Source organism: Lygodium microphyllum, chromosome 11, assembly GCF_053477565.2.
Source record: "Lygodium microphyllum isolate KBCC chromosome 11, Lygodium_microphyllum_v1.1.10, whole genome shotgun sequence".
NCBI lineage: Eukaryota > Viridiplantae > Streptophyta > Polypodiopsida > Schizaeales > Lygodiaceae > Lygodium > Lygodium microphyllum.
Genome location: NC_141145.1, coordinates 145,824,746 through 145,834,536, shown reverse-complemented (window position 1 = coordinate 145,834,536; position 9,791 = coordinate 145,824,746). Strand labels below are relative to the sequence as shown.

At 41.5% G+C, this 9,791-nt stretch overlaps 2 pseudogenes; both read left to right on the top strand.

The window, feature by feature from the left end:
* The first annotated feature begins 1,134 nt into the window (after positions 1 to 1,134).
* On the top strand, positions 1,135 to 2,960 carry LOC148029483 (uncharacterized; annotated as a pseudogene).
* A 732-nt stretch (positions 2,961 to 3,692) lies between these two features.
* LOC148029482 (uncharacterized) lies at positions 3,693 to 7,340 on the top strand (annotated as a pseudogene).
* The last annotated feature ends 2,451 nt before the right edge of the window (positions 7,341 to 9,791 follow it).

Here is a 9,791-nt window from a genome sequence, read left to right as displayed (position 1 = left end):
AAGAATTGGAATTCCGTTTGAAAGTTTCACATGCGAGTATTGTAAGAAAATTTCATCTTGCACTGATTTTCGTGGCAGAGTGTATCGGGAGGGTAGTGCAATTGAGAAAAGAGGAGAGAGGCAAACAGGTCGAGGAAGGCGATTGGATTACCTTTCTGGTGCAGAGCTTAAAAGCGTTGTAGTTGAGACAAAGAAAAACTTGCGAGAGGCCAAGAGAAAACTATGGTGGTTGAAGGCAAAGATTGTGGTGCTTTCAGTGAGAATCAGGTCTTTAAAAGAAGCAAACTATGAGGCTATTAATAGGAAGGATGTGCAACGTTTTTGCAATAACATTATTGAGGCTCATAGGCAAGGAAAGTTTGGTGGCAAATTAGCTTTATGGGCTTTTCTTCAAGACATTGCAAATAATGCATTAAGATCAAAAAAGGGGCAAAGATATGCAGAATCCTCAAAGACCATTTTTGAGGTTGCAAAGCTATGGGGTGGGCCGCGCTTGCATGATTTTCTAAGTGTAAACCTTGGAGGGCCATCTTTGTCAACCACAAGGAGGCAAGGAAGAAAGGCAACTCAATTTCAATCCGGAGAGCATGAGTATATCGTTGATATGGTTGGAAAGATATACAAGGATGTAAAGTCCAAACATGGAATAGCATCACGGGTGCCATTCATTATTGTTGAAGATGAAACAACCATCAAGCGTCGCATCATGTAAAAACTTAGTTGAATTTCTCTTCGCTTCAGTTTTAAAATTTATTTATGTAACAAGTCCATGGAAATAAAGATGTTAAAGTGGAGCTTCATGTTTTTGCAGATGGAATGCGAAGGATGACACTCTAATTGGGTTTTGTGGAAGAAAGGGAGAGGATCATCAATGCTCCTCAAATGATGTTATCATTGTTGGAGATGGAGCACAAGGATATGAGACAATAGTGGATGCCTTCCAAAATCACGTAGTGGGACATTATGCAAGACTGCTCATTGTCAACCCGCTTCATGAGAGTCTTCCACGGTTAGCTCTTGTTGTGCATTGCACTTGTAATCGCTTTGATAGCGATTTCATCAAAGCTCAATGGAGTCTTGTGGAGCAAATGTGGAATGCAAAATGGAAGGATTGCCTAGGGCCAATAATTGGACATGCTTCAGATGGTGATAGTAGACGTCGCAAGCTTATGCTTGAAGACTATTTAGGAAAAAGTGATAGAAAGTTTGGTATCAAATGGGATGGATGGAAACTCAAAGGCAGAATCATAGGAGACAATGTGTATGGACTACATGATCAAGATTTTGTGCATTGTGGAAAGAAGCTTGTGAACCCTCTTGATAGTCCTATTCGACAACTAGCGATTGGACAAGTTTGGATTACACTCAATCATGTTGCTTTGGTCTATAATCATTTCTCTATCGATCAACACAAGTTACGAGAAGAAGATATACAACGAAACGATCGGCAAAATTGGAGAGCAGCCCAAGTGATTGTCTCTAGACAAGTTCAAAAATGTATGATAGAAATGCAAAAAAAAGAGAGGAGCATGCAAGGGACTGGGGCATATTTGCAGGTTGTTGCTGATTATATAGACATTTTTTTGTCTCCACATTTAGACTTGAGAGAGCGTGTGGTGCTTGCTAGTAAAGTGGTCTTCTTCTTCAAGTTGTGGAGATTATGGATTCATCATCATTCTACATACACTCTTAAGAAAAACTTCATTAGCAAAGAGGCTTACACAGATACCCAGCTTTCTTGTCATTTTGTGGTTCTACTTATAAAGATGTTTCGGGATTTCTTCCCAAATCTCAAGTGTCCTTTACATCTCACAGGATCGGATGCAGCAGAAATTTATTTCAGCAAGATTGGAGGTATGGTTGGGCAAGAAAGAGCATTTGATTTTGGAGATGTTTTGCATTGTGTTGGAAGCTTGAACAAGATTACCGTGCATGAATGTAAATCAAATGGGGTGACTTTTTCAAGGGCACATAAGAAACAAGAACACATATGGAAGGATTTGAACAAGCATGAAGGCATTTTGGAAGCAGATCTTGGGAATTATGAGAGCGTTTCCTCTGATGAAAAGTTGATAGATGAATTGAAAGAGGGATTGAAGCAGGCACAAGATCTTTGTGAGTCATTGGGGATCAAACCTAGCACAATCGAAGGAGTTGAATGGTGGACAGAGCCTTGGATAGATACACAATCAATGTGGTCAAAGATAGATGCTGAAATGGGTGACACCGATGAGCACGATGACTTTGTGGAGCCTTGCGGTGAAGATAGGCCCATTGAAGGCAGCGACAGAGATGACGAGGTCATTGCTCTGAGTGAGATTCGACATGAGGTGGATGGGATTCTAGATGAGGCAAGCATTGAGGATGAAAACAAGACTATCTCGCCCGTGGTGGAGGTTGACAAGAAATTCATCTTCAAGTCTACTTTGGTGAGTCAACTCAATGGAAACTCAACACTATCAAAAGATAGGTTGACAAGGGTAAGACAAGGAGTGTATTTCAGCAATGAAGGAAAATTAGCATCAACAACCAATGGAAATTTCTTTGGAATAGGGTCAGATTGTGCTGTTTATTTCTACGATGACACATGTGGAAACAGAGACACAAATTTCAAGAGAAATGGAAAAGCCACAAAATTGAAGAAGATGCAAAGTCTTCATAGTACATGGTATCTTGGAAGAGTCCAAAAGATGCGAAAGAAGGTAGGTGGCAGGTATGTAGATTACAAGCGAGGTCTTGACTTGGTAGATCGACCACAAGGGATGGAGGTTCAGCTTGGTTGGTATCAGAAGGTGAAAGGACACCATACATACTCTTATGATGTGACAGACTTAAACATGGTTGATATTGAGTCAATTATTGCATTGGCACATTTAACATACAATGAGGCTACTGATAGATATGTTCTTGATCAAAATGATTATCGAATCTTTAACGATTTCTTGAAGTCTGCTGGTTAGATGTTTATTTAAATCATGTAAGTATGGAACCATTTGGTTGTAATTTGTGTTTTAGTCATGTTATAACACAGGTGACCTTATTCTTTCCATTTTCATATGATTGCAGGCAACGAATCCTCCACCTTGCAAAGTGGGGAGGAGTTGGAATGACATGAGTTGGATTTTTGTGGGACTGAAGTGTTTTTTGGGAAGGAGTTGGAATGACATAAGCTAAATTTTTGTGGGACTCAAGTGTTTTTTGTGGGATTGAAGTGTTTTTTTGTGGAATGACATGAGCTGAATGACATCCACTATATGTTTTTTGGGAGAGCAGGTAAATTCCAACCATTGTCTCTTGGAAGAACGGGGTTTATCTCGTATAGTACTCTAGTTTTATAGTAGCCCAAATTCAGATTAGTTTCACGTAGCAATTGATTGTGTTATTGATATTTGCAGTACAGGTTCGTAGCAGCATGTATTAAGGCCTTTAACGATTAAGGCCTTCGACGGTTGAATTAATGGGCATGTACATAATATTTTGCTAGCAGCTCTCAAGGACCTTTTGGTTTGGCCAAGTCGGGCAGTTATACCAGTCTTTCCAGGTGATTACAGGTATAAATGAATTACCCTCCTTCTTAAGTGAGTTGTATAGGCTAATATCTGTCAAATGCTTCTCTCCAGTATGCAAGAATATCTAAGAGGACAACATGGTGAAGGTTCCTATCAGTTGTTTTGTTCAATTGTTGATTTAGCATGTCACTAACTAATTTTTGTGTTGAGTCATCTCTAAAAAGTATTTTTGACAGTGATCCGGAAGCAAGCTATATGGGCCATCTCTATGTTCAGCTAGTTGAAGCAAGAAATCTGGCGAATTCACTGGAAGATTCGACCCCTATGTGATCTAGCAGTTGTTTGCAAGTCACTGTGAAATTTTATATCACTATCAAGGTCTCCTTTTGTAACACAAGAGCAGGTGGTTGGTTTTTTTTCAGAGCTGGGCTGGCTGTGCAGCAGCCTGAGTATGAAACAGGAGTGGCTTTCAGTGGACAACATTGACAGGCGGAGCAACCTTTCTGTGCAGGAGTTTATCACAAACTATGAAGAACCGAATGAGCTAGTAATCATAACAGATGCATTATGTAAGTGGCCAGCCTTGACGAAGTGGAACAAGGAGTATCTAGTGAGAGCAGCTATTTGAATCAGCCCAAGTTTACAGTTGCTTTTTTCCTATTCTTTCTTGCAGTGTAGCCTGCAATTGGTTCTATGAGCTCACCGCACGAGAGGAGAGGGCGTCTGATAGATTGGCAGTCCTGCATGGCTTGCCGAAGTTACAGAGTAAGCTGCCAAATCCAACCAAAGAGGCTGATGGAGGAGTATCTTGGAGTCCCTCACAAGTGTATGATAACTGTGATACAAGAGGGGGTTGTTCTGCTATAAATGAAGCTGTAGTTTCACAATGTACAAGCCCAATGCCACTGCCTGATGAGCTTGCAGTAGTAAGCCCAATGAGACCGCCGCAAGGGTACCCAAGCAAAGGTCTTTCACAAAGAGCTTCTCCTAGAAGGTGGTCTGCCTCTCCTTTAAAAAAGGTTCAAGTTGGTCGATTTGGGAGCCGGCGGGCCGGGTCGGTCGTGATTCGCAGTATCAATTACTTTTCTGAACGCCAGAGTAAAGAGAGACACCATGTTATGGACACCAGTAGCAGCAGCGATGGTGAAGAAAAGGCTAAGAGCTGTACTCTAGATGAGCCAAACTAAGACTGATGGAGGAAACTCTAGAGTGTAGAAAAGCGGAGACGGATGCCCAAACAGCCAAGCTCAATGACAAAGCTCATGCCAAGGCTTGTGTTGCCAAGTTGCTTGCCCTTTAGGCCAACTTGAGGGATATGCAAAGACTCCAGGTAAAGATCTGGCTGAATTTGTTTTGGCATGAGATTTTGTCCATAGATTCTAATGTGTTATGAATATTTGACATCTGTTGGCAGGAGGATGGAATGGTTGGGCATGGCAATCTTCAACCATTGTTGACAAAGGATTACTCGAGGTCTGATAGTAGTCCTCCCTCTCCTCCCTTAACACCCCGAGTGGTGAAAGAGCAGGCATTGACACCAAAAGCTCATAGGGCAAAGAAGGCGGTGTATGCATCTCAAAAGAACTCAAGCACTCCTGGGAGCTCCAGACGAATAGTTTCCATCTCCCCTAAAACCACTCCTTGAGGAACTCTGGGGTAAGCCATTGGTCCAGAGGACCCCTAGTTCCTCAAATGCCCCTGAGAACTCTCTTTCCTCCTTGGTTCCTTGCTTTTCAGACCCGAAGAATGAAAACATGAAACCATCTCCAGGGAAGTTGTCAGGCTCTGCGATAGTGCTTTCCAAGGATGCTGGGATTCCTGCTCAGCATCCAGGAGCAAGCAAGGCTTTACAATCAGGACCAAATGGCAGTGTACCCAAAAGAAGTTCAAGGGTAGAGAAAAAGACCCGACCAAGGCAAACCAGGCAGAGTTTTGTGACAGGTGAATTAACAGATCCATCTCCTATGCCTGAAGGGGAGGTCTCCCTCTCCCTCTTGAGCACTGAAACTGACATAAAAGTGGAGGCTCCTATCATGAGCAAGATAAGGCAAAGTTCTGTTGCTCCTATTCAGGAAATGAAGCCCTTTTTGCGCAAAGGGTCTGGCATTGGACCTGGTGCTAGGCCAGGGATTGCAAAACTGAAGGCCGAAGCAGTGAAGAGTTCTGACGAAGATGTCCCAGGAACTCCTACAAGAATTTCTGATGAAGAGGCTCATGCATCTGCAAGGAGCGTCATGGACACGAGCGATGGGGAATGCATTCCTGTGGAAGCCCCAGTTGCAGATGCTTCCTTATCTTCTTACAAGGAGGAGGAGAAAGGGAAAGCACAGACTCTAGAGCTGTCAGATGTTGATGTAACTCATAACTCAGATGGTGGCTTCTTTGCTGTATGTGAAGATGCCAAGGCTACTGAACTTTTGAAGGATGATAAATTGGCACACGTTGAGAGGGGTTGTCACATTGTTTCATTTCCCATGGAATTGGGCACTAATGAACGTCACGATAGTAAGTTTGCATCTGAGCCAGACTCTGTACCTCACACACCTTGGGATGAAGCAGCTGGAAAGGGAGTGCCAAGTGCTACTTTGTCTCAACTTCTCTCTGAGAGTACTGGCCAGGTGGTGCATATTGCATCCTCAGCAAGTGGTTCTGCGTCATTTCGTGCTAATCTAGCAAGTGGAGAGCAATATGCGCCCAGAGTCTCTCCTATGAAAGCTGCCTCTCCGGCTAGCTCAAGTTTGAAGCGTCTAGGCGCTATCATTCCTGACTACTTCAGTCCCTCTGCTGCTACCCTTGTGGAGTCCCCAGTTGGAAGTCTTGCTTCTCGGGATTCTTCTGGAGTTCAGTATTCTTCTGATACGGATCTCACTCACTCACAAAAGAAGTTGGGCTCCTCTCAAAAGTCTATAGTAGTGATCGTTCCACCCAAAGAACCTGCAAGAGGTTTCAAGCGCTTGCTGAAGTTCGGTCGAAAAAGTCGCGAAACACCAGATATCATTGTGAGGGATGGTGTATCTGCATCTGCCCCTTCAGAAGGTGACGACGAACTCGAAGAGGTCAACAAGGAAGCAAATAAGCACTCCTCTAATATAATACTCCAAAAACTGAAGCTTCAAGAGAGGCTTATAAAAGATTATGGTAGTGGTAGTCATGCCAGTAACACAGACACAGGACCAGGTAAGCTCTATTGTTCACTTTACTGTTTGTATTATGTATTTCTTTGGTATAAAAGTTTCAGAAGAATAAGTGGAGCCTAAGTGAAGGAGGTCAGTGGCAGTTATATTTTAGATTCCATCTTATCTTTTTCATTTTTTTAAAATGCAGACCTATCTGTACAAAGCTCCATTGTTCCATCTAATTTTAAGCTTCAATATGATCATGCTCATGGGAGTACAAAGCTCAAAGGTAGCTTCTTCTGTTGATTTGCATTGATAGCTTTCCACTAGACGGAAGTTGTGTAGCTGAACATATTTCTTTTTATACCTGTTACAGCACCATGATCATTCTTTTCTTTGTCGACTTTTCGTTGCTGTAAACTTGGGCTGATTCATGATGAACATAGACTTGATATTTTTTACACTGTTGAGCAGGAGCAATCTTCTCAATGTATTAGACTTTCTGAAGCGGCCAAATTCTGCTCAACTGGTATCAGGCACAAGAGACCGTGTAAATTTGCATGACAAGTTCAAGAGCTTGTATGTCCAGATGTTTCCTAGTTCTATTGAAGAACTGGAGAGTAAAGCTGCAGCAAAAGCTAAGCAAAGAAATGCTGGCTCATTTTGGGACACAGTGATGGATGCCAAAGTTGGCAGCTTCAAATTTGGTTTCTGAAATGCAGTTTTTTAGTGACCGCTATGTTTAGGCAGGTAATACTCTCTACAATCTTCCTGGTGCATGGTGAGAAAACTAACATATTTGCCTTGAGTTGTATCATGTGATACCTTATTAGGTTCGTTGGCATGCAAAGTCAACTTTGTACCGATTATCCCATTTGCCTGCTGGTGGCATAAAAAAGTTCTCTTTGGTGCTCAAATCATATGCAAGGAAATATATTGAAGTCAAAAATTTATATTTAGCAGCCTCATTGTCTTCATGTCTTTGCCATGTAGTAGCGTATTATTTTTGTAGCTTCATACCCTAAATGCTGAGGGTGGTTGAGATGTGACCAAAATGTCAGTGTTGATAAACTCGTCATTTTCTTAATGTTGGCCTCTACTTTGTGTCTCATAAGAACAGGAAGAACTTTTTGCAATCTGAGTAGGGACTCCTGCTTTTTCGAGCTCTTGGCATCAAGGGTTGAACTATGGAGTGATCTCACAAGGACACACTTGCCTCTCTTCTCTATATGGAATGCTGCGCTTTCTTTATTATTATTTTTTTACTCCATGGCATGCCCAATGCAAAGGGCTGATGTGTTTCACCGCACTACGTTTTACAAGATGGACAGTTGCTTCTTATTGCTGTATTGGCCCTAATAGCATGGATTTCAACCTGCATAGGTGTTTTTCTTTGTCCTAATGAAGGTTCTCAGTCAAGGTTGGAAAGCCACTCTCTAGTTGCAGTATCAAATACATTTGACAAAGATCTGCAATCAGACGAGCCAATTTTTTAGATTACTTTTGAACCGAGTGCTTTCAAGTGCCACATACGATGTTAAGGAAACTTTTCACATAAAATGTCTTCTCCATCCAGTGCCTCAAGTGAATGGGCCTGGACGATTCAGCAAAAGCCTCGACACATGTCCCATGGACAAGAATGGTCTTTCTCTGAATACCTAGCTAAGTGTCGTTGGAGGGTCCTTCGCTAGAAAATGTCTCTATGGGTTGCATTTAAAGGCTGTGTTAGCTTGGAGCTAAGTGCTAGAAGTGGGCCTGAATGATTATTGCAGCTCTGACAATGTCTATCTTAGTACCCAAATGTGCTAGATTGTCACACCTAGCATAGTTCTGTTTTAAGAATTTATCAAAGCAAGGTCTTAGTGCCCAAGTGTGCCAGATTGTCACCTAGAATACGTCTATTTTAAGACTTTATTAAAGCAAAGTCTAGACTCATGCAAGCCCTATGCAGTCTGGCATTATGAAGTTGTGTAGCAGAAATGTTGAGAGTAGACCTGTTTTTCTGTTACTAAGCTATCAAAAAATTTTTTGGCGTCTTCCATCTTTCTACTAATGGACAGTTTTGTGGATAGAAACATTTGTGTAGCCGATATAGCATAATATTTAATTGTGGAAGGAGTGGTTGCACACATGGTCATAAGCCATAGTTGCCATGGTTTGAAAGCCTATGAGCCATGCGAATATGTGCGAAATAGAGTCATAAAATGATACTCTTACAAGGTTATCACACCAAATCAATATGGTGAAGCATGCAATACTGTCATTCTTTATTTATCTCTTCAAGTAAGCCTATTTGTGACTTCTGAGGGGTGTACCTATGGTTGAAGCTTGGCTCACCCAATGGTTCATGAAAGATTGGGTGGTTCAAGCAGTTAGGGTGTTCTTTTGTAATCCTCTCAAAGTCATGCCAATTTTGTCTTTTATGGATTGGAGAATATACTAGAAATAAAAAGATCGGATGGGTCTAGCAGACCTATTCTCAAGGAAATATTCTCTCCTTAAGTGTAGCTACTATTGTCCATCTATTCTTTGTCCCATTCTATTAGATGGGATGGCTATAATATACCTCTCCATGTGGTTCCAATTTTGACAACTACGCTCTTTTCTTTTTGTTTTCAGTTGTTTCCCACTTCAAAAGGGCATATGGTAGTGGTGGATCCTCATAGACATCTCTCAATTTTGTAGGTCTTACAAAGGCTGGTGCAATTGAGGCTATTAATACTTTTTTAACCCTTTATTCTTCCCAACTCCACCATCTAGTTGTATTTTGATACTCGTCGTTGATTCTTCAAGCAAGAGTTCAATTGCATATCTAACACGTGTATTTTTTTGCATATTCATTGGGCATTTTGCTTTCTCAATCTAGAAACTCATTGAACACTTCTCTTCATAGTTAGGGACTTCTCTTCATCGGGTCTGGCAATCCACTCTTGCGTAGTACCAAAGATCTTGTAATGTAAATTATACAGGGAGGGGGGGGAGAAATGCATAAGCTTAAAATTTTAAAATTACAGGAGGGTTATTATAATATACCACAAAGATAACAGGAGGTATATATTAAATAGGGAAAAAAAGGTTACAGAGGGGTTTTAAAATATGCCTTTGTACGCACGTGATATCCATGATTTTGTAAGGTGGACCCCCCGGGTAAATATCTTTCACGTTA